Source organism: Acromyrmex echinatior, chromosome 7 (assembly GCF_024713525.1).
Source record: "Acromyrmex echinatior isolate Ae372 chromosome 7, ASM2471352v2, whole genome shotgun sequence".
Classification (NCBI taxonomy): Eukaryota; Metazoa; Arthropoda; class Insecta; order Hymenoptera; family Formicidae; genus Acromyrmex; species Acromyrmex echinatior.
This window is the reverse complement of record NC_141858.1, coordinates 12,338,478-12,364,524: the sequence shown is the minus strand read 5'-3', so window position 1 is coordinate 12,364,524 and position 26,047 is coordinate 12,338,478. Positions and strand designations below refer to the sequence as shown.

General features: G+C 38.6%; 2 long non-coding RNA genes across 2 annotated transcripts; one reads left to right on the top strand and one right to left on the bottom strand.

Annotated features, from left to right (window-relative positions):
- Positions 1 to 411: 411 nt before the first annotated feature.
- On the bottom strand, positions 412 to 21,167 carry LOC147909211 (uncharacterized). Its single transcript, XR_015545631.1, has 2 exons — positions 14,489 to 21,167; positions 412 to 14,399 (listed from the first exon to the last, which is right to left on the bottom strand). It is a non-coding gene; the product is annotated as an uncharacterized LOC147909211 (long non-coding RNA).
- Positions 3,044 to 26,047, top strand: LOC147909210 (uncharacterized). The gene is made up of 2 exons (XR_015545632.1): positions 3,044 to 6,115; positions 22,967 to 26,047. It is a non-coding gene; the product is annotated as an uncharacterized LOC147909210 (long non-coding RNA).

Genomic DNA, 26,047 nt, shown 5'->3' with positions numbered 1-26,047 from the left:
GGCGGGATAACGGGCTCTCCTCTCTCCCACTCGTTGCAACGAGGCTGGCAACGCCATTGGCAAACGGCAACGCTGGCCGTTCGATCGTAGGAGGGATAAACGGGGAAGGTACGCACGACAGAGTGGGGAACCGTCTCGTTCCGTTCGGTACCCCGGCACGTCGGGGTCCCTCGCTTCCTACGCCGCTGGCACTGAATTTCGCACCGCCGAAAAAGGGCTATAGAGAGAGAGAGAGAGTGAGGGGGGGGGGGTAGGGTCGAAGGAAGCGAAAGCCGCGGGATCGACAGAGAGGGGGACTGAGGAGGGGGGAGAGAGACGAGGGGCGGAAGGCAGGCCATGTGCGCGAAACTACTCCGAATGCGTTTTCTCTTCGGTTCTCCTTCGCATGGAATTCGTTGCGCGAATACGGTCCTCTCTCTCTCTCTCTCTCTCTCGCTCCCTCTGTGTCTATCCCCTTCTCCCTTCCTCTCTTTGTCTCTCCCTTTCACTCCTCCGAGTCCGCGGAAAAGCAAATTCTCTTCCGTGTCACTGAACCCTCTGGCCGTCTGACCCCGTCGTTCGGCTTTTCCGCACAAGGTGCGCTTCTCGACTTCATCTCATCCCGTCCTTCGTTCTGGACGTGAAACGGAGTGACCTCTCTCTCTTTCTCTTGGTCTTTCGACTTCGTGCCACGTATCGCTGAATTGAGTTGTCATTGAGAAGCGTGAGGACGTGAATATTCCCTCGCATGAAACCATTAGTTCGTGTACTTTCAACACAAATTGTTTAAGCTTCCGCGATACAGTATTTTTTTTGTCTGTTTTTATCGATATTCTCTTAGTATAGATCATGTCAAAAATATTACAGTAATGTTACAGTAACATTCCAAATGCTGTAGGAATATTCCTGTAAGCTTTTGTGCTGTATAGGTAACTTGAATCGAGATTAAAGTTAATCCTATATAGCACAGAAAGTTGCTGCAATATTGTTGAAATGATTTATACTATATAAAAATGTATTGGAAATCTCTTTATCATTCTTAGAAAGTGAAGAGTAAGTTGGTCTTCATTAATCTATATTGGTAGACGTCACAGTTTCCACAGAAAGTTTGCAGCAACATTGTTGTTTGAGATCGGTAATTCGGAAAAAAAAGTAAGAACTCTTTCGATCGACCGACAGTAATTGTTATTGAACGCACGCATAAGATGAGCTCGTGATTTCATCTCGAGCCTGACCTTAAGCCTCGTCAAAGTCAGGGATTCGTCGTTCTTTAGTCTTTTCAAAACAATTCGGTACACGCAAACAGGCACCGGCAATGGACAATCGAAAGTTCTAGAACAATTCAATTCGCGAGCGTCGCGCTCCGACGAATACGTCACGCGCTGTCACCAATCCCACGCACGGATTTTCTGTCGCGCATGACTGTTACGTTGAACGTCATCAAAAAAGAATCCAAAGCGCTAATCAATTTTGTACAACTAATGTCACGTAATAATTACGATTGTGGCAAAATTTTATTGGATTTTTCCCAAAAAGAAAGCCCAGGCCGAAAGCTATAAATGCTTCGATCTCGCCGTTCCTCCTTCTTAGAGTTCTTAGAGTCATAGTCTCGCTACTATATCGTTTCGTAAAACCGCCGTGCTAACCGCTATAAGACAAATCTTTTTGAGAAATGCCGAGAAAATCGCCGAGATTTTCCATCACCGCGATTCCAAATGCAATTTGGAAAAGGTGACCGCATTTAATATTCTGTTAATCTATTTAATCCGCATTTAATATTTAATTAATTATATTTTCTGAATTTGTAACTGTGCATATTAAAGAAAATTCTTTTGTTAAATTACAAAGAAACGGAGTTCTCTTTACTGTCGTGTATCATATCAACCGTGTGCCGTTCTCTCACTTGAATCTTTCCGCGCGGTGCATTCCCGCACATTGTAACGTTCCAGCAATATTACAGTAACATTACAACAATGTTGCTGCAAGCTTCTATGCTGTACGAGTCGAATTTAAAAAGACAGTGTACCAAATCAAACAATGACTTAGATCACATTTTCTCGCACTCGGCAATACAATCGATGTAAACGCAGGAATCGACTCCAATCCACTCGAAGAAGAATCTGGGTATTTAAATAGCGTCATCTTCCACGATGATCTCCTCGAGTTCTCCAATGTCCCACTGATCACTCACGTTGCTACGCGTCCTCGTGTCAATCGGCCAACATCAAGTAATCGGGTAACAGAGACCCATCGTCCAGTTCTCCATCGGCGCGGCGCATCAGGAGAAAAGCGCATCCGTTCTCCAAAGGCCATCCCCAAGGACCGTCTGTCCGACGGTCCTCTGCCGACCATTCGAGATTATCGCGCTCTCTCGTCGGTTGTCGCGCACCTCGCGACCGCGAGGAAGGCCTCGCGGGACATTGGCCTCGGCGGGAGCCAATAAAATCCCTCTCTGTATCGGGTAAGCGACACTCTCCCGCTCTTTCCGCTTTCGCTTACCCCCTCTTGTGCACCTCGCGCCTCCCCTACTCTACCCCGCGAGGAAAACCCTCGAGGAGGTACCGGTGATGCGACGGACGGACGGATCCCCCGTCCGTGACACCGCCTGAACACACGGATGCGCCGAATGCGAACTCGAACTCGAACTCGAGCGAGCGAGCGAGCGAGCGAGCGGCGATCCGTAGCGCGTCACCACGGACAAGGTAGCTGCTCCACGATGCTCTGTTTCGTTCCGTTCGTCTGTCCGACGAGACGGGCGAAAAGCCGGCGCGAAGGCAATGCAATGCAACGCGCCGCGTCGCGACAGTTTTGCCAGTTTCTCCGTTCCCCTCGATCGTCGCGTTCCTCCCATCTATCGAGGTGCAGCGCAGCGGCGGCGTCTGTCCGTCCGTTCGTCTGTCCGTCCGTTCGTTCGCGAGTGCGATGGTGCCCGGGCACACAGTCCGTCGCTGTCACCGTTGAAAGTTGGTGCTCTCTCTCTCTCTCTTTCTCTCTCTCTCTCTCTCTCTCTCTCTCTCTCTCTCTCTCTCTCTTTCTGTCTCCTCCTTTAACTCTTTCTCTCTCCATTTTTCCGCCCTGTGAAATTGCATCGTTCCACTCGGAGAGATGCAGAGATTCACGGCGCAAAGTGTGTCGACGTTGTCCGCCCAATCGATGCTCCACCGCGCGGCGCGCGTTTCCCCGGTGTGTGCACCGTGCGACGACCGAGCGACATATGCGTTTCGCGACATCGCGAGAGTGTGAGTCTAGCATCGCCAGTGCTGAATGGCTGACGACATCATGCGTGCATACGACGCACTGGACGTCTGCCTATGCGTCGCACTACGTCTCGCCGTCTCTCTTTCTCTTTCTCTCTCTCTGTCTCTCGAGCTGACGTGAGTTCTTCCTCTCGGAATGCGAGTGCGCGAGTGCCTGCCTCCTCCCAGAGAGAGGGATTCTCCGTTTCCGCGAGTGCCGTAAGATAGTGAGGATAATGTGCGCACTTTGGGAATACACGCGTCAATACGTGAGATCGTCGACGGAATTGTGAAACCCGACTCGACGAGAGGAACGAAAATGCGAGTGGAGCGAGGAGAGGAGTGAGAAAGAGAGAGAGAGAGAGAGAGAAAGAGCGAGAGAGAGAGAGGTCTAGGTGACCGCGCGCTGCATTATCGATGATGCTTGTACTTCTCTCTCTCTTTCTCTCTCTCCCTCTCTCTCTCTCTCTCTCTCTCTCTCTCTCTGTCTGGCTAACTCTACCCTTCGCGATCGAACCCACCCCCGCCTCCCTTTTCGACGGCTATCGCATATGGCTGGCGCGCGTTTTCCACGATCAACCACGCCGACGTTTCGCGAAAATTTTTTTTCGCATATTCCGCGGTCCCACTACCGTCCCGACTACAACATTCTCTCTCTCTTTCCTCTCGTCTCCTTCATCCATTCTCCTCTTTTTTCGTCTCCTCCTGCCGGTGATCGACGATTGCAATTTAATTTGACCAGTCGGCGAAAATTAGATTAGTGCCTCGCGCGTCTATTCTCAGATCTCCACGACTCACGTGGTGATTCGGCGTAGACAGTAGTTTTCAACGTGAAAAGACAGTAATCGCGAGTACGATTTGCGAGAGAAGGAAAAATAGGCTCCGCCAGAGAGAAAGACGTTCACACTTGGACGCGTCTTTCCCGTAAAACATTTCGAATGTATCGTATTGCTCCACGGTCGATCGGGTTCCGCCGAGAAGACGTCGTTACGTGGTGCTTGCAAACTTGGAGAATCTTTCCACGATCCTTGCCAAATTCGATACGGTGTGACGACGAAATATTGAGTGTCGCGAAAAGAGGAGATTGTCCAGACTAGAGACCCTGTAATGGAATCTGATCACGAACGATTTCGTTAAAATCCTACGAAAAGAAGGATGTATACCAGTCTCTTCCTCTCTGCATACATTATTTCACTCTATATAGAGATAATATATGTTAAAATGAGGTACATAGAGATAGACAGTGTATATATATATATATATATAGAAATCTTTTATTAAGAGTCTGAACTTTAACCGCGTTTTATATACAGGGTCTCTAGTTTTAGCAAAATCACGCGAGAGAGAAAAACATATAATCACTAGTTCTTTCTCTTTCTATTCTATCTTTTTCTTATCTCTTTCTCTCTTCTTCTCTCTTTGGAAGTTGTTAAAACATGGCGGACCAGTCAAAGTGGTTGTTTCGTGTCCAAACTATTATTAAAGAGTCTATACACCTTTCTTTCTCGTAGAACAAAATTTCGATTTTCGACAAAATTGCGATTGGATAACTCTGTTATGGAATCTCTAATCCAGACGAGAATGAATCTTCTCGTTCTACGTTCCATCGTTATCGTTCGAGGCGAAGTGTCGCTCTCTGTGGAAGCCTCTCGTTGTCAGCGACTTCAAAGATAGGCAATACGTCTCGCTGAACGTGCGTCGGATTTATGATTCACGCAGTCGTGGTTCACACTGCTCGTATCGGAGCAGGTCGTGAAATATCGAGACAATTTTTTTCTATTTTTCACCTCGGGCACAGTCGCGCAATTTGGAGCCCATTCGATCCACCGTGGTATCACGTTATTTTCGCATCATGCTCGATCCCATTCAAATTGAATTAACGAGCGGCACATACGTCGCTTCATTCGTCCTTTCTCGTCTGCCTTCTTGCAATTCATTTCTGAGGTATCTGAAAATTTAGCTGGATACAGATTTGAAAGTAATTTTGTTTGAACCATCGAAGTAATTACGTAGGACACTCAAACTGGTTGCTAGAACGTCAAATTATTCTCATTAAGCTTGCAGCATCCTGTACTTAATCATTTTGCTAGCTAAACAATTATTTTGGTAGTCCAATTAATTATTTATTATGCAACAGTTTTTTTCAGATCATTGCAGCAACGTTGTAATGTTGTTGCAATATACTTTTGCAATGTTACTGTAACATTGCCAGAATGTTCTATTGCTGTTATGAATATATTGAATATTTAATTAAATTTTTAGATACTTTTTAGCAAAATCATCCTTTCCGTGTGCCAGCTGTATCGCAATTAAACGTTCGTTCCAGCACAAAATTCACGCTACCTTTGAAGAGATTTCGGAAGATGTCTGTTCCGAGAGATGTCGACTTTGGCTAGGAACGCGAAACGATATTTTGCAATTTCCGGGACGACGAGAATTCGGCGGAACGCCCGACGACGGTTCAGTCACGATTTCGTCGTTCGCGAGTTTAATCGGCCTTTGTCTCGAAGTGCACGGAAGGAAGGAAGCGTTTTTCGCTGCGAAGAGAGAGACGATAAAATTACCCTTAACCTCGGTGAATACATACGTCCGGGGTCAATGACACCCTGTTGTCTCGTTTCCCCTCGTCGCGCATGCGCACGGTTTTGACAGTTTCGCGAAGCGAAAGGAGGAATCTAGGAGCATAGGATACGCTCGCACCGACGCGACGATGCTGTTTTGCTCGTTAATACGGAACAATGATCGGTTTCCGGTCGGCAAAGTGCAGCGGAGTGACGAGATATTCCGTTCAGTGGGACATTCCCAGGCAGGAGAGGAGCAAGAACGACGTTTGACGCTGGATTTAGATAGCATCCCCTGCGTTCTCCTCGTCGTTGCGTTGTACATGGATCTGATATAAGGTACGATTTTAGGTAGGGAAAGAGGTAGAAGGACAAAAGGTGTATATATTTAAAAGAAAGAGAGACAAACGCGAATGTATCGATTGGGCTAGTTATTTAGAGAAATATATAAATAATGGAAAGATTAGGCAAAATTATATTTAAATACCAACTATGACTATATTCGGAATACTTATTATGCAATCGTTGAAAATTTTCTTCGCGTTGATTAGATTATGCTTTTAAACCTGAAGGAACAAGTTCTCTTTCAATGAAAAAAAACTTACAAAAGTTGCAAACTAAATGTTCTGCTGAACGTAGTCATTGGTTGGTTGTGTAAGATTCTTTAATATGTATGATTGGTTCATATATTTAGATTTAACGGGGAGTTAAGGACCAATCATATAAAAGAATCTTACAACAATTGCTTTATCCGCAACGCAGCCATTGATTGCTTTGCAACTTCTGTAGGAATATGATTGATTTATGTACTTTAGATTTAGTGAGGAGCTAAGGGAACCAATAGTTAGATGCAGAAAATGCCTGAAAATAATTTTATTGTTGGCATCCGAGAAGGCATCAAAATAACTATAGTATGTAGAAATTTCAATCAATACTACAAAAATTTTGACATTCTAATGTAACCAACTTGAACTATAATTAGTTTGATGGCCAACAAAATTATTTTCAGATCTGTATGAGCTAAATTTTTAGATACTTCAGCGAAATTGTTCTTTCCGTGTATTAGAAAATCTTAGCAATTGTAAAGCTGCTTTTTCTGTTGAATATGATCATTCCTACCGATTGCGACAAACCGGAGATACCTAGTCAATCGATCGTTTATATTTACGTGTTATCGAATGGAATGACTGTATATTATTCTCTATGGAAAAAAAAACGATTTTGCCGAAGTATTTAAAAATTTAACTAGATACACACAGATCTAAAAATAATTTTAATGGACCATCAAAATAACTATATAGATTTCTCAAATGAGTTGATGGTTACTATAATGTCAAAATTTTGTGCAGCAATTCTTATCATGCATGAGATTCCCACAAAATTATTTTGATGATTCACTAAAATTATTTTCAGATCCGCATCTAACTAAATTTTTGGAGACTTCAGCAAAGTCGTTCTTTTCGTATAGTCGCATAATGTTATTTAGTGCAAGCACCTCGAAAAATTTTTACATTTTTAAACCTCTCCATACGCGAATTGATATGGACATTTTTTTTACTAACTCGATAACGTGCGTATAAATAATCATTGAACTTGGACCGCGCTGTTGCGTCGCACTCGTTTCCCTATCGAGGGGCATTGTCACTGTTTTATATTCGAGGTTTCATCTAATAAAACGTAATGCTCTCAATCATGTTTTGCGGAGAAAGGGAAAAGAAGGAGAAAGAAAAAGAGAGAAAGACAAAGAGAGAGAGAGAGAGAGAGAGAGAGAAAGAGATGAAAAATAATGGACGATATTACGTCATATAAAGCCGTAATCACGCTAGCTATTGCCGACTGCGATTGATGATTATTTATCAACCAATTAAAGCGAAACAATTGACGACTGTTTTGCTCTGATTGATTGACTGGTGATCGCTAATCATAATCACAATCGAATCGATAATCGCTAGTGTGATTAAGACTTAGCTAATATTTCTTATGAATTATATATCACGCGTTATTTATCACGCGATTTAGAGGGAAAATAATCACACGGGGGCAGAAGAGATGACAGAGCTTTGTATTTTATCAGAATCGCGAAAAAGGAAAGAGATGAGAACAATTGGATTGATTGATCGTAGCAAAACGCGACTCCGCGTATTTGGCTGTATAGATGGAAAGGCTATAGTTTGATTGAAAGAGGATTTTTCGACTCAAAAGAAACGCTTGAAAATTCGAGATTTATCACTAGCTCTTCGGAGAACCGCATCGCACACATTGTCGCTTGTGCCGTACGTCGATAAGCTATCGAGTTGGTGATTGCGGGCGAAAAGGACAAACACCCGCAATAAATTGCAAGCCGAAGCTAAATATAGTAGAACAACTTCGCCGTTTTCGTTCTTTTTTATCGCGTAAGAGGCCGCGATCGCTAGAAGATTGTAGCGAGGACGGTATTATAAAATGTCGGCTTACGATTAGAATAAATGTCAAATTAACGTAAAATCAAAATACAGAGCCTTTATTCTCGAAAATTGGAAAAATCCTATGCGAAAATACAATATATTTTACGTAAAGAACGGTTTTGCTGAAGTATTTAAAAATTTAATTAAATGCAGATCTAAAAATAAATTTTGTTAGACTACCAAAATAATTATAAACGTTCGAACTGATTACTATAGAATATCAACATTTTTTGCAACATTTCTCATCATGCTTGAGTTTTCTACACAAATATTTCGATGGTCCAATAAAATTATTAGGTGTTGGAATTAATTCGTAGCGTTTTACAAGTGATGGGAAGTACTTTCATTAATGTATTTTTTAATGCTCATGTGAAATAAATAACATTCTTTCATTAAAAAACGCTACGAATTAATTCCAACACCTAATATATTCAAATCTGTATCTAAATTTTTAGATATTTCAAAATCGTTCTTTCTGTGTGTTAAAAAAATACTCATATTAAAGCTAGTTTTCAAGAATCTTCAGCATTCACTCTTTTACATGAGTCACAAATTGAGCGTTTAACTTTTTATCGTAGAAATGATTCATTATTTCTTCTTGCCAAAATTTAGGGAAAGAAGGCAGGTGCCCTTCCTTGTTCCCCTTTCGGATTGATTGTGTATCTCGAAATAAGGTAAAAATTACAGAAACAAATTCACTAGAATATTCAAAATTCAATTGGTCAACACCTAATGAATTTATACTAGATAGGTAATTTTTCATCAAGATCCAATTTTTTCTATAAATAACGTGGGGTGCATTATTTTAGATCTGTATTTAGTCATATTTCTAGATATTTCATCAAAAAATCGTTCTTCCCATTAGCATCATAAATATTTTCAATATAAATTTAAGAATACAGTCTCAGGAGTCTTTCATCCTCCTTCCTCCTTGAAATTAGTCTCGATTCGCGACGTCCTCCTCGCGTTCGTTTCTCGTTTCCGCTGCATTCCGCTGACATTTCGCTTTAACGGCGGAACGTAGCGTGACGACGAGGGGGAAACACGTCCGCCGCACGCTTATTTGCGAAATTCGATCGCGAAAACAGAAAGGAGCGCGTGGAGAAGGAGCCACGGTTCGGGAACGGAGGAGGATGGTGAGACGGAAACTAGTTCCGCGCGCGGCTAAGATCAATACTTTAAGTTGTGCAAACAAGACCGGGTTTGGCGCGGAGCGGCGCGAGGCGAGTCGCGGCTCGCGTGTGGCGATTACACGCGCATCGCGGTGCAACGACTCCGTTGCGTTGCAACGGGTGCAACGTGCAATGCCATCACGACGATATCGCCCGGTGTCACGGGCACGCACGCACGCATGCACGCACGCACGCACGCACGCACGCACGCACGCTTCGACCGATCGACCGCGTTGGCTAGGTCAGTGAGATCGGTACACGTACTTTTACATTGCGCGATTAACATGCCGTGGTCACGACTCCGCGTATCTATCCCTGTTGATATCGTTGATACTCATTATCGTCGGGTCCGGAGTCCAGGATCGGTATTTCGTACGGTCGCATTTGCATAACTCACCGTCGAGTGTTATCGGGTGTCGCGGCCGATTATTGTGAATGCCACTGCTAACGATCCCACGTATGTATATCGCAGATATTTCGCGGTCGTTTCTCGGCCGGCGATAAGGAGAGTCGTGGATAACAGTATCTAACGGACGGACGGACGGACGAGTGGCTTCGAGGAGAATCGACTCCCTCTGATTATGTGTAAGTGAGTCATCTCGCGAATTTGTAAACGTGGACGCGAACACCAATCAGAAATTGCGACGCGATCGTTTAATTCCGACGATCGTTTTCCTTTTGTTGAAGGCGATCAGTTGTTGAACAACCGGATTGCTCGGTCGCGATAATTATAGGTACAGTACGATGAAATGCAAGACTATTCGTATTCATCATATATGTATAATATGTTGATCTACATATAATATAATATTATATATTGATGAGAACGAAAAATGTATTTAGGACGAGATTTTATGTTCATCACGCTGGTGACCGTGCCATAAAAAAAATTTTATAACTTTTGAAGTGAATTATTTATATCTCTGAAAATTTTATGAGAGAGTTATTGAATCGAGAAATTGCTCGGAAAAAGCGATTCTGCTCAAATATCCAAAAATTTAGTTAGAGACAGATCTGAAAATAATTTGGGCTATCAAAATAATTATATATGTATAAGACTAATGAAGCAATCAGCTTGAGTATCCTGTATAATTATTTTGATGATCCAACATAATTATTTTTAAATTTGGAATTTTTTTTTTTCCAGTAAATTTTTAAATATGTAATTATATATTTTTGCAACTTTTTTCATGTACGCTTTGAAAATTTTATGACTTTCTTGAATATCCAATTCTCTTTCTCATACACTGAAAAAAATGATGTATTATTAATAGCATATAAATAGAGTTAAATCAAAGTATCTCAAAGCAAGCTCCTTTGAGATGAATCGATCAATGAATTAATGCCTTTGTGAGCCTTATATTAGACATTGAAAAGGATTCGAACAAGGATTGAAACGTATGGATTTTGTTTTGAGAGATTAAATAAAAGAAATATTTCACACCGAAATTCAGTGCATGGCTCACAAAAGCATTAATTTATTATATTAACAGGATTAGCTTAACTGGAAATAATTTTGTTAATTCAATAACATCATTAATAAAATAAATACTTATACTCTTGTTTTAATAAAATTTTATTTATTTCATTAATACTGTTATAAATCAACAAGATTATTTTCAATTAAAATAATGCTGTTGAAATAACATTTTTTTAATGAAAGAAATGTATAAAAAGAATATTGCTGATAAACGAAAATTTGGAAAAATAATTACCAAATATATATTTTGTTTAGCGCGTTAGTATAATATTTAGTAAATGTTACCAATTATAATAATAGATAACAATCATTACTAACCGTTTGGTAATAATTAAAAAAGTGAAATTAGGCGTTTAATTAGGTTTTGATTATATTAATCTTTGATTGATTCTATCAAACATTTGATGGAAATTCTTTCATCAAAGCTTTTTAGTAGAGTTGATTATTATTTTTTTTTAATAATCAAATGTAAATAATAAAATGTGTCAGATGCAATTACTTTTCTTTGACGTCATTGTCACCCGACACCCACCGGAATATTTTGCGGGAATATAATTCAGAATTGTGGTCACATTTGACTGTCAACTCGAGTTAAGAATACCTTTTCCCGCGATCGTAAATCGCAAAGTCTTAAGACGTCTATTTCCTCGCTGCAGTCCCATTGAATTATGACGTCGGAAACGGGAGAAGCCATGTGAACTTTTCACTTGCAATATACGTCGAAATAAATTAATTCTCTTGCGTATTGCACGTCCAATACTGTAGATCACTAAAATCTATCGGAAACTCTCCTGCCTTGGTTCGTGATTAGATAATAAATTAAATTATTCTCGAATTATTATGAAATTTATTATTCGAAATTCAAACTCTTAAGTCTTAATTGTGCTTACCTGATTTTAATTTATTACTGAAGTATTAAAAGCAAAATAAGTTTGAAATACTACAAGGACTAAACATGTTGTTCTTAATATTTACAATAAATAAGTAATTAATTATTCACGAATAGAAAATGCTTCCAATTTAGGGCCGTATTTCAAAACCGACAAATAATAGAAACACATCTTGCTTGAACTATAAATTGTATAAATTTACAAGAAATATTATTAGGCACAAAAAACGTGACTGAATATGGCATTTAATTTCATCAATTTTTATTTAATATTATTTAATTAATTACCGTCTTTTAATATTAAATTGGTCACTATTGGATTTCTGAAAGGGAAGAATTGACCATTTGACTTTCTTTACCTCGACATTCTCTCAGAAAATACGACGTCTTTTGTAAACGTATGAGACAGAACGACGATCAATAATTCTTGCTTATGAGATCCCTACATGTCAGCAAAACGGTTGGCTATTATTATGACCATTGAAACGCTCCGAGCATTGACATCGTCGTCGCAAATGTTCTCAGACTTTCGAGAGAAGCATAAATAATAAAACATCGGAATCTTTCGCATCCTAGGGCCACTCGTCAGCTACTTTCAGTCTTTTCGTACGCTAATTGTCTCTTTTGTTTTCGCAACGCTAATCTTAAGACTATGATAAAAAAATTTAAACAGTAAAACGTAAGCAATAAGCTAATTGACCAATCACAATACAAAAAGTAAGACTGCAACGTACAAGCAATAAATCCAACATGTTGATTTCCTTACTTCTGTCTTACTTCTTGAGTTTTTTGTGAGACATCTCTTAAAAGCTATTCTTTGTAGTTAAGTTTTTTTCCAACTTTTTTCTCCTTTTTTTCTTTGAAGAAATCGATTATTTCATTCTCTCATTAGTGTCAGTCGATCGTAAAATCTTGTCGATATTTCTATATAATTATGCATTTATTAGTTTTTTTTTGTATATCTTAAGTATTTTCGTATTTTTTACGTTTGTTTATGTACACGTGGCTAAACTTTTTTATACGAATTATGTATTATGTATTATGTCATTTTGGTTCCACGTAATTAATTAGGTGCCTTTTAATTAATATAAATCAAATGGGTCTTACAGACAAAGTCTGACTGTTTGTCTCACGCAATCAGCTGGCAACGGCACCGCAATCCTACTTTCCGAAATTTCGACCGTAATATGTTCTTGGAACGGCTCATCAGTTTAGAGCGAATCGAGCATTAATCAGATCGCGCTTAGTGGGCACATCGATCAGTTCTAAATACAGTACCTATCTCGATTTCTTAGTTCAATCAATCTTTCTGTTTTCTTGCATTTCAAAGTTTTCCTGGTATATTTCAACGCTCAATTGTACTCATTTTATTTTAATTCTTCGTTAAAATATTTTGATATAATAAAAATGGCAACATCCGTTCTATGAGTACAACGATATGTATGATAAAATTATTTTAAAAATTATACCAATGTAAAGTTTTGCAGGCAATTATTATCTTTTCAGTTTCGACACTGGTATGACTGGTGTGGCCAACTTGCGACTCTCGCATTGATCAGATGACATGTTAACACATCAATCATAATATGGGAGTCGAAAGTTGTCCACGTTGAGGGAAACTGAAAAAGTAATAATTGCTCACAAAACTTCAAATCAAAATAACTTGTAATTTCTAAAGTAATTTTGATAGATTTACTTCATTATGCAAGAATTACCATATATATCTCTTCGTTCTCTAACATAAATAATTTTTCTCAGTGAACATTATGCTTACAATAAAATCAGTTAGAACCGTATAATTTGAGACCATATTTATGAAGTCTATCTTTGTTAGTTTACGAGATAAAAAGAGGTGTTTACTTACACGAGGCTCTCTGCACGTATCCATTCACTGAAAGAAAAGTCTGGTAATAGCTACTAAATGTTGAAATAATTCCAATGAAATGTTCAATTAATATAACCAAAAATAGTTTGATTTTTTTTTAATATTTAGTAAGTATTACGATTGGTATATTATTATGTTTACAGTACTTAAACATTTAGAAAAATAAAATTCTTTTTGATTATACAATATAACCGTACATTTGATTGAAATTATTTCACTCAATATTTGGTAGATATTATTCTCTTTTTTTCAGTGTGAAATATATCTCGACAGAAACGTACATTTTCGATGAAAAAGAAAGAAACGCATCTCTTTCTACGTAATAAAAAATTACTCCAAGAAAAATGGAGTGCGAAAATACTTCTTTCCATTTGCATATCAGCACAAAAATAAAAATGGTTTTATTGAAGTATCTAAATAAAAATTAAGCCAAATACAAATCTGAAAATAATTTGTTAGACTACCAAAGTATTTATGTAGGATTAAAATGTCAAAACTGTTTGCAACTCGTATTTAAGTTTCCTACAAAGTTATTCTAATGATCCAATAAAATTATTTTCAGATCTGTATCTAAATATTTAAACACTTACCTATTCAACAAAATACCGTGTAAATATATTCCTCCGCATTAAACGTTTGACGATTCCGTTTCCCGCGCTCTCGTCATTCTGCCACACTTAACTATCAAGTTTGCGAATACCGTTTTCGCATTAGGCATGTAGAACATGCGCAGATTGAATGTACGCACATCCGCTAATATAGATAACAAAGAAGGGAGCCGTCAGCCATCGGTGTATTTTAACAATATATATACTGTCAAACGTGACAGTACATAAATTTACCTCATACAAGGAGAAGTTTACATCGTAATTCCATGAGAACGAGATGAGGGGGATCATCAGCGAGCTTCGAGTTGCCTTCAGAATTGCCTTCGGTATTGATGAAATCATAGAAGCTCGAGCCATCGGTATTTAGCGGTAGATGTACATTGTGCAGCTGGCGTAAGCCCTGGAGCGCCTCCAGCAACGCGGATCAGCCTATGAAAGGCTCGGTCAAACGGGGACCAGGCCAGCGAATGCACGTCGCGGACGCGGGGAAGGAAGGCAGGCACAGGTAAATCGCAGGTCGCGAGTCATCGGGGCGGCAGAGGGAAGAACGCGTGCCACGGGGTACACGTGTGCGTGCGTATGTGCTGCCGGGCCTAGGCCATGCCTACGACCTCTCTAATAGAACGAGCGCATGCCAGTCATTGGCCGGTATGGTCTAGGCGATGGGCGGGGATAGGCTTCATGGGTGTGTAGTGTGTGAATCGTGGGGCATAGTGTCCCTTTTTTCCTCCCCTCCGTCTCATTCTCTCTCTCTCTCTCTCTCTTTCTCTCTCCCCCCCCCCCTCTCTCTCTCTCTGTCTGATGCTCCCACATACCGATTACTCGCTACCATGTCTTCCCTCCTCCCGCTGCGTTGCGCTGTATTGCGCTGCACTGCACTGCGCTGCATTGCGAGGTGCAACTGCATCGCTCGGCGCAGAGCGGCTCGATACTCACCTCGGACGAAGGTCCTTCGTCCTCCCGGTGTTTCGCCCCGCAAGACAGGATTGACCAGTTCCGTCCGGACGAAGAGGCTGGAGGAATATATATTCAGATATACAGTGGCTGGAAAAAAGTATCTCCTCACAAAAGCTTTCTCGGTGTAATTTTTACGCGGGAATGAGATGCATTTTTCGTTTTGTCTTTTCTTTTTTTTTTTTTTTTGCATTGTAATAAAGTGTGTCGTTTCTGTCGGAATATATTTTATTCTCGTTGCTAATGATATATTAAAAAACATATACATTATGTATACTCGATGTTGCTTGTAATAACATCTTTTTTTGTACGCAATCATTTTAAAGAAGATTGCAATCTGCTGAATTTATCTACTGTAACTAGATTCATAAATTGATAAACAATGCTTTCCTTTTTAATTTATTTTTTATGTAAAAAAAATAACGGTTTTGACGTATCTGAAAATTTAGCTAGATAAAGAAAAATAATTTTGTTGGAACCATCAAAATAATTATATAGCATATTTTTCGCTGAATGGCCATTGATTGTTTTGTAATTGTTTTAAGATTTCTTAATGATTGGTTTATATCTCTAGATTTAGATTTAGTGAACTAAGGAAACCAATCATAATATGAGTATAGAAATCAATTACAGAAAGAATAATTTTGTTGAAAGATCTGAAAAGTTTAGATAGATACAGATCTGAAAATGATTCTGTTAAATCATCAAAATAATTATTACGTAGCACGCTCAAACTGGTTGCTAAAATGTCAAAACTTGTTGCAACATTATCATCATGCTTGTGCGTGCTACGTAATTATTTTGATGGTTCAAATTATTTTCAAACCTATTTAGCTAAATTTTTAGATAATTCGGCAAAATCATCCTTTCCGTGCGGAACCTAAATCGCCTGCGTGATGGTTAGATTAAAAAAATTTAGCCAGATACAGATCTGAAAATAATTTTTGTTGAACCATCAAAATAATTATGTGGGAAACTCAAGCATGATGAGTAATGTTACAAAAAATTTTTATATTTTATATTTTAGCAATAAGCTTTAATAATCAACAAATTCTATATAATTATTTGGATAATTTAACAAATTTATTTTCAGATCTGTACAGCTAAATTTTTAGATACTTTATAAAATCTTATGTAACTATTTAATGATTCTTATTTTTCTTCGTCTCATTCTACTTTATACATTAAAATTAATATATAATTTAAATTATAATATATAATTCAATATTTTATAATCTTGTTGCATGGTTTATAATTATTAAAATCATTAATGTAAATATTTAGTAGTTTTCTATTTCGTCTTGAGTCTTATTTAATATTAATAAAATATTCGTTTAATATAAATCTGTGCAATATTTATCTCAATGTTAACACAGATTTAGGTACGTTAATGATTCCTAAATTAAAACAATTCAACTTAAAACGCTCAAAGAGATTGAAAAAAAAGCCCATCCTCCTTATCGTAATTAATATTCATTAAACTTCGATGAAAATCAATTCATGTCATGGAAAAAGGTAGAAACTAACGATAAAACACACAATAGAAACGATCATTTTAAAAGCCGCTGTCGCCTCGAAAGCCAATCTCAAGAATTCGAATACAAATTTTTATCCTACAAAAGAATCAACATTGATGCCTTCCCCTCCCCCAATCTTAGGCCATTCGCCTTCGTGGACGATCGTTTGCGCCATATGGACCCTTAACGATATAAAACGCGCGGGAGTTCCACCTGTTTCGCCTAAGATGGTAGAGTAGGAAGGGACGGGGGGAGGTCGGGTCGTTTTTCAAGGGGTTAAATCGATTATCGTTTCCCAGTTGGCGACCTCACCTCCTTCAGGTACTCGCGCGGTAGTCGGGGGTGAAAAACGACGGGCCTGAGGCCTTCGGCCAGTCGGCCGGACTGCTGTCCGGAAATGAATTTGCCGTATATGAACGTTAATACACGGGCACACATGTGCCATGCACGTAGAAAAGCGCGCGTGCAGAACGTGGCGATTGCGAGCTCGACGAGCGCGTCGTGTTGCTATGGGGACGCTTCTTCTGTCCGTAGTCTGTACTCGCGGTTCTCGTTTCTGTCTCTCCTGACTCTCCTCCTTCTCCACCTCCTCCTGCTCCTCTTTCACATCCTCCTCATCCTCCAGTTCCTCATCCTCCTCCCTTTCTCTCGCTTCTCGCACCGCAGTTCTCTTGTTCGATGCACATCGCCCCCCTTTCCTCCTCGTCTCCTTCTCTCTTTGTCTCTCTCCTCTTGACTCTCTTGTGGCTCGCCGGAAAAATGCGTCTTCTCTCGCGGCAACGTTCCTGCATCTGTCGCGTCGCCGCATCGCCGGTATGTCTGTTGCGCGCGATTTTAATGATTCAGGAACCAAAGGACATGGTGCTCGATGGTATGTTATATTCACGGATGAAAGCGTCAGGAATACATCCGCGTCCCTTTGGCGGAACAAACGTACGAACAAATGTATTGTACAAAGAATTGTGACAATGATGTCGGATCAGCGAAGAGGCAACGTGTTCGGAATCCTCAAAATTTTACTTCAACTTCGTATTCTTATTCTCAATCGATATGACGAAGTTAAACCCTCAATCTAACGCAATTTTTTAATTATTAACGCGATTTAGCTATTTTCAATAGGATGCAACTTTTTCAATAAATAAATTAGTATAATAACTACAGTTCAGTTTGAATCTTATTTTTCTGAATTTAAATCTTGGGATTCTTTTCCAGTTTTTTATACAATTTTTTAATATTGTGTCTTTGTGTTGTAATAATATGAATCTGTTATTAAATAAATCTAATACGTTTTGAAATTTTAATACATTCATTCCATGTCCTTTGGTTCCTGAATCATTGTATAACACAATTATATTCCAACAAATAAATATAACACCGTAAGAATTTACTGAAGTAAGTATCTTGTAAAAATTTAATTAGATACAGATCTAAAAATAATTTTGTTGGATCTCTAAAATAATTACGTAGAACGCTTAAACGTTAATGATGTTGCAAAAAATTTTTACATTCTAGCGTCCAATTTAAGTATGCATAATTATTTTGATAGTCCAAATATAATTATTTTTAGATCTGTGTCTACCTAAATATTTAGATATTTCAACAAAACTGTTTCTTCTTTCTTTTTGTATATATTAATCGAGATCGACAACAAACCTTACACTGAGAAAAATATCTGATCAAAAATGGATAAACCAGAAAATTTTTATTCGCTCATTTTCAATCAGAATTTTAATTTATTCAGCCAAACATTTTTTTTGGAATAAATTATTGGAATTAAACTCAAACTAAGAAAGGTTTGCTTTAGTTTTATTTCTATGAAAATAATTATCCATTAAATTCCTGATGTTAAGTCGATGACGAGGTCGAAACTTATTTCAGTAGCAAAAGTACGATAAGATAGAATGACGTTGTTTGCCTTGCCCGCGAATGTACATATTTTTGGCCAAGTATACATGGATTTACAAGATTAATTGCGTAATCGAACGATTTCGTAACGCTTTTTTGCACATATCATGTGACGGGCATCTTCCGTTGTTAAATTAAAATCGCTGATATTTGATATTTCCACAATAACGACGTCGACAATAACAAATAAAAATAACTTAAAACAATCAAGTGAAAAAAATAGCTCATACGCCCTTTATCTATCACGGACAAGAAAACAACGGTTTTTCGTGGAAATGAACTTAATTCCGACCAAGTGCAATATAATGTTAGCGTTAATTCTCTGTTTCATCGGCGCAACTCAGTGAACTCATTAACGAAAGCTCTAACTATATTGCATGACGTCTTCCTGCAACTAACGACGGTTTTGCATAAATAAGGCACGGCCAATTTTCCAGGAAACTCGGTACCTAATTCTTTCGAGGCAAAGTGCGTCGCAATATGCAAAATATAACACAACGGCCACTCTTCATCCGTATGTATTACGCTACCTTTTTATTCCATAAAAAGAACGTTCATCTTTCGCGTTGGAAAAAAAAAGGAAAAATACGTTCTCATTGCACTGTTCTCCACAAAAATAGCTATCGTAAATCGCACCGCTACGGTTTTTTTTATCATTTTCGCAAATTCATCCGGCGTGACTTCGCAGCTTATACTAGCCCGCAGTATCAGAGACGATCGGCCTACACGATCGAGAAAACTTAGCGAATTTACGGCACGCGAATTGGCAGAACGACGGAGACACTCACGGTAATCGTTCATCGAACGCGCGACAATTTCATCCGGCCAGATCAGTAATTTTACGCGAAGCCGAGAGAGGAACCGAGAGGGAAAGGGGAATCCCGTGATGGGCCCGCCCCTGAGACTCAGTTCATTCACACGGTCGTGTCTCGCTAAATATAATATGGCGGTGACCCCCGGTTCCCCGTTCGTCGATCCCCTCGCGCCCTTCTTTCCGAATCAGCCGCGCTCACGCTCTCCCTTTTTCTCCCGCACTTTCTTCCTTCTCTCCTCGATATCCCCTGAATTCAACGCCCCTCTGATTACGCGTCGCCCTTTCGCGCCCCCGCATACTTCCCTCTTCTTCCGACCGCGCGCTTACGGCCCTGCCGCCCTTCGGAGGACCCTGCCTGCGTCACGAAGGAACGCGAGATGCATCTCTCCGTTGTAACCCCGCACTTTTTAACTTCGATCAAGTAACGATATTTAACATAACGGCGTTGCGTCAAGGCTCTTGATATTCTCTCACCGCTGCTATCTCGGATTTATGACGTCAGAAGCGAGAAGACCCACGATAGAAATTCTTACAAATCGTTGAATAGAAATGTTTTTCAATAAAACATCATTTGCAATCGATGGAATAGACTTATAAAATGTACAAATGTTGAATAGAAATGTTTTTCAATAAAATATCATTTGCAATCGATGGAATAGATTTATAAAATGTATAAAAAATTATTTTGTTTCGGGAGAAACAAAACATAATTTTATATAGGTTTTTTTATATATTGTGTGGTTGGGAGAAACAAAAATTAATTGTCCTGTAAATAAATAAAATATTTATTTGTTCTAAAAATATTTACCGGTAAATCATAAGCAATTAACCGGTAAATCGTAATAAAATCTTGAATACTTGAAAGTATTCAATTACATAAAAGCATTTATAGATTTATTATTGTTTTTTAAATTTTAATTTATAACAAGAAAACTAATAACAAATAAAATACATAAACTATAAAATATGTTATTCGATAAAGATAGAATATTATTAACACTTTCATATGTATTTAATTTGTTTAATTAAAGTATAAATATTAATAATATATCTGTCATATCTTTTTAGTTTCTAAAACAAAAAGAATTTTTGATATATTTTACACGTCGGTTCTTTGTAAGTTCTGTTTTATTTCCATACTAATATATTTTGCATAATTTTTTATCATATATTTTTTGTCACAATCTGATGTAACAGTGATGAGTAAACAGAAGTCTATCATTTCAATTTAATCCCTTCGCGCATTTATATTTTATCGACAATTTCCCAGTGTAGTATTTGTGAGCTGCTGTTATTAATAAATAAAAACGAGCAAGGCCGAGCAGCTAATTGCAATTGAATCATAATAAGAATTCGCAATTCGCAGCTTGCACAAAGGGACACGCGAAAATTCACTTTCTGTATATATACCCAGACGGGGCTGCAAGATAATAATTTATTTTTCATATTCTTGCTCGACTAGTTTCGCGTCTCGGGGTTCCTCGCCGCGGATCCTGGAGCATCTTAAGCCTTATTCACAACGTCAGTCGAGCGCATTTTCGCTGTCGGTGTCAAAGCACCGTTTACCAGAGCAACGCTAAGCACGCACGTATTTAATAACTGCACCGTTCGCTTTTCTAAAAATAAAATAAAAAGCCAAATTCTTGTCGTATAATAATAATTTCTTCATGCGAAAAATCGTTAGTGTACGAATCATCTAAAATTTGCAGGCAGCAAAAAAGAAAAAAAAGTCGAGTCTTTTAACTTTGATTTATTTAATTAATACAAAATTAAAATACACGACTTTCACTTTACGATATTATTAATAAATATAATAATATTGTATATTTAATAAACAATAAATTGTATATTTATTAATAATAATATTAATATTATTAACAATATTGATATTATAATAATATTATAATAATAATATTGTATAATATTTTATTTTATTTATTTGTTTTATTAATTTATTTATGTATCTTTATTGTATAAATTTTTTCTTTTCGTTTATATTTTCTATATTTAATATATATATATTCTGTGTTTTATGTGTGTGTGTGTGTGTGTGTGTGTGTGTGTGTGTGTGTGTGTGTGTGTGTGTGTGTGTGTGTGTGTGTAATAATTATATTATATATATATATATATATATATATATTTTTTACACTAATCAATGTCAGAAACAATGAACGATTTAACGGAGTCCCGCCGTATTCGGAATATTAGCCGTAAAATTCCGCGCGCGAGTCTCGGCGTGATCGGACTCTTGGAAACGGCGCCTTACATCCCTTAGGCCCGGAGCAGCGAAGAACAGCAGAGGCCATTAAACTGTCTACGAACGAGGATGCAGGGGATTTTTACAACGTCCGAGAGAGCCTACCTACTCTCCGCGCGCGCTCCTATATTCTTCTTGCTCCTCTTTTTCTCCCCGCTTCACTCTTTCTTCGTTTCTCTCTCTTTCTCTCTCTTCCTTCCGCTGGCTTCTTGTTTCTCGTAGGACCCACAGACTTTTTCTTCTACGCCCTTCTGATCTCTGCGGCGGCCCAGCAACGGCCCAGCAACGGCGTCGCCGGACCGGGGCCGGAGTCGTCGCGAAAAGAGATTCTTAACGCGACCTTCCCGAATATTCGAAACTTGTCGAACGCTTTTGATGAAATCGAACGCTTCATCGCTTGTCAATTACGAGTACTGGCTTTACGTATCTCTTCACGAGTTCGTTTGAGGATTTTAGCTTGTCTAGCGTCACGTAGACATGTAGCGATACGGACGAAAAAACATCTTTTATCCATTCTGAAATGCAGCTTAGTTCTAATAACGAAAGGAACTTTATTGATAATTCTAAGAGAGATAATTCTAATAGATAACGTAAACATACTTTCACGGTTTTGTCAAAGTATCTAAAAATTTAGCTAGATACAAATTTAAAAATAATTTTGTTGAATCATTACAACAATTATATAAAATGCTTCACTGAAAAAAATGTTCTGTTTAAACCAATAAAAGAGATCAAGAATCACATTTTGATGAGATCAAATAGAATTTCTGGATAACCATTTAATTGATTTCTATTTGGTCTCTTACCAAAATTAACTAGAAATTCTGTTTTCTTATCAAAATATTCTCATTCTTGTTAGACCCTTTTGATGGATTAATCAGAACACTTTTGTCAGTTAAATATTGATAACAATGTTGCAAAAAGTTTTAATTCTAGCAATCATCCTTACAGAAATCTAATACCAAAGAATTTATTACTTGTATTGTTGAAAGACAGTAATTAATTACTTATTTGGGATACTAAACAATAGTGCTCTTAGTACTTAAAATAAATAAATAAACTACTGTCTTTCAGTTTTGTAGCTAATGGCTAGTATTAAATTTCTGTAGAGATACAATAGAGATTTAAGAATCCTATATAATCACTTTGATAATCCAAACAAAATTCTTATCTGTTAGCTAAATTTTCAGATACCTCAGCAAAACTATTTTTTTCCATACAGCGAAGTAAACACCGATCGCTAATATCAATTTGCATCTCCACAGGTTCGCCACCGGTTTGCCAGACTCCTTCGGACGCGCTGGACCAGGTCTCCCAGGATTTCTGGATCAGGATTTCTACGCGGATAGATCCCGGGGGACGATGATAGTTATCGGCTATACTTGATGACACTAACCCGTAGATCCGAACTTGTGGGCTTTTTTATATGCATACCGCAAGCTCCTATCTACCGGTACATGTAGTCAGGCCGGCGTTAAATCTTTTCGACGGAATCCTGCTCCTCCCCCATCATCCTAGTGGTGGTGGTGGTGATGCAGTATCATCAACACTATCCTCCGCAGCATCATCACCGCCACCAATCTCCATTCCCCCCAAACGCTCGCGCGACACTTCCGGTTATCAGCAGCAGTCTTCTTGAGTAATTTCCTGGCACGTGAAAAGGGCACCACGTTTTGCATCTGCTGACCGTTAAAGTACAATCGACATGCGCCATTAAAGTTAAGGAATAACGTCAGTCTAAGCAAATTAAGTCTATGAAGTTATCAAACCTTCTGTCATTTTTGCGCCGATGAAAAATGCTGTCTTTATATACAATATATTGTAAAGCGATATTTTGTAATACAAAGTGCCTCTCCCTCCCAGATTCGGAGGTATTGAGGCTCTTCTGTGCGGCAGGTCATTTTGTAAAAATCAAAGGTTTGTTTTTTATAGCTGAACTATAGTGTACACTCTTTGAACTTCCCTCACATAAATCTGAATATTAATAACAACTTGTACTGAGAAACAACAATTAATTACTTATTTGGAAGTATTGAACAGTACAATGCTTTTAATACTTAAGTAATTAATTACTGTCTTTTAGTATTAAATTAGTCAATAAATTTCTGTAAGGATTAAAGTGAAATAGATGTGTTTGATATTTTCGCAAAAGCGAGAAGGAAAGTTCTATGCACTTAGAGTCCAATGCAGCAATAAAAAACAGATCTCAAAAAAAAAGATTGCGAATCCGTAATTATGATTAACGTATCCAACAGCTATTGATATGATATTGTATCGACGTGATTTAATTGTACATTGTCAATGAATGCGAGTCGCGAATTCGGATGCACCGAATCGAGCGTGCGAAAGATTCGCCTGGTGAGTTGAGCGTGAGAGGGAGATGAGGCGAGACGACCTGTCGAAAAGTCGGTCGGGTGGCGAGTTAAGAGCGAGGAGAAGAACGGCGGATACACGGAGCGACAGGAACGAAGGAGGAGGAGCCGACCGCGACGATGTCTGGGTGAGGTAGTAGGTTGTATAGTAGGGAATGGAAATTCGCGAGATACGAAGTCCACTGTACAACTTGCTAACTTTCCCAGTCGTCGGCGCTTCAACGTTGCTGGCACTGCATGGAACCGCTCCCGAGACATCCGCGCCGCGAAGAATCTCTCCGCGGAGGAGGGGACGACTTCTCTTTATTTTTCTTAAAAATTCCTTCTCGAATGTACAAATTGGCGAGGCCTTGCGCCTTACACGAATGCGCGCGCGTGACATTTTCTCTTGGTGTAAATGCGTATGGACGTATGTGTATATGTTAACATGGAAATTCACTGAGAAAAATTCACTGGTTTGATTGGATTAAATAGTAATTCTGGTGGAAAATAGACGAATCGGAAATTTTTGGTTAAGTCTATTAGAATTTTAATTGAGATAACTAGAATTCTGATTGATATAATTATTCTAAAAATTATTCTAAAAGAAGATTTTATCAGAAATATTGTATCAACCAGAATTCTGGTTATCTCAACTAGAATTCTAATAATAAATTTAATCAGAAAATTCTGATTTGTCCATTTCCAATCAGAAATTTTTTTCAATGAAAGAACATTTTGCTGAAGTATCTAAAAATTTAGCTAGATACAGATCTGAAAATAATTTTGTTTGGCATCAAAATAATTATGTGAAACATTCAAACTGATTACTAGAATGTCAAGACTTTTTGTAGCATTGCTTGAGATTTCTAAATAATTATTTTGATGTCCAACAGAATTATTTTCAAATCTGTATTTGCAGCTGAATTTTTAGATACTTCAGCAAACCCATTCTTTCAATATGCATGCGCGTGAGGAGAATAGCGTATATTCGCAACTATTCTTTTGAGAAAGAAACAAGGCGTGTACGATTTCTTTGAGAGAAACCCTTTCGTCTTGAAATGCATCGTTCATCTATGTATTCTCTCTTCGTTGCATTATAATTGCGTAACGAGCGCAAGAAATGTGTCCTTGCATTGGCACTTCCGTTTCTCGTTTTCTAAGCGCGAATCCGGTATTCATAGTCCGTTCTTATTTTAAATGTCTCAAAATACTAATATGACTTTGTGATTGGCTTATCATGTCTCAAGACTACTAAGATGATTCTTAAATATAAGAACTGATTATGAGTACTGGTCCTAGATTCAGTTAGTAATTCTGCTCAAGCCAGACTGGGGAGCTCAGCCAAAGCGCGACTCACCAAAATTCGACGAAACAGTTTTCTCGACTTTTACTTTTGTCGTCACGATTCCTTTGAGAGATCTCGAGATAATAATTCGCGACGCACTGTCCAGGGCAGCCGTGAATTTGCATAAGATCCTCTTCGCAAAAGAGAAAGGGCGGAACGATCGCGGAGCGCGAGGGTGAGATGAAGGGAATGAGTGGTGCTCAGCGTGTGTGAGAATGAGAGAGAGAGAGGGAGAAAGAGAGAGAAAAAAAGGGCAATGGCGGGCGGGCTGATTGTAAAGCCTGCCGCGTCGCCGGTTCCCTGAGACCCTAACTTGTGACGTCGCGTCCGATATCTCACAGGCTAGATTCTCTGGTATTGGCGATGAGTGCTGCCTTTTGCCGATCAAAAGTCAGTCCTAGCAACAGAGATACAAACGTCGTCGCGTTTCAACTTGCCGCGCCGCACGTATTCTGCGTATTTTTTTTTCTTTTTCCTTTTCTTCTTTACGTCTCCGCATTGCTGTGTGATTGAGAGAACGAATGTTTATTTGATTCTTCATTAGACTTAATAGAAACTTACATTGGTTTCTCTTTCAGTATAGACTTGTATTCCTTTATATTCATTTATCTTATTCAGCTGCAAAAAATACAGAAAAAAGAATAAAA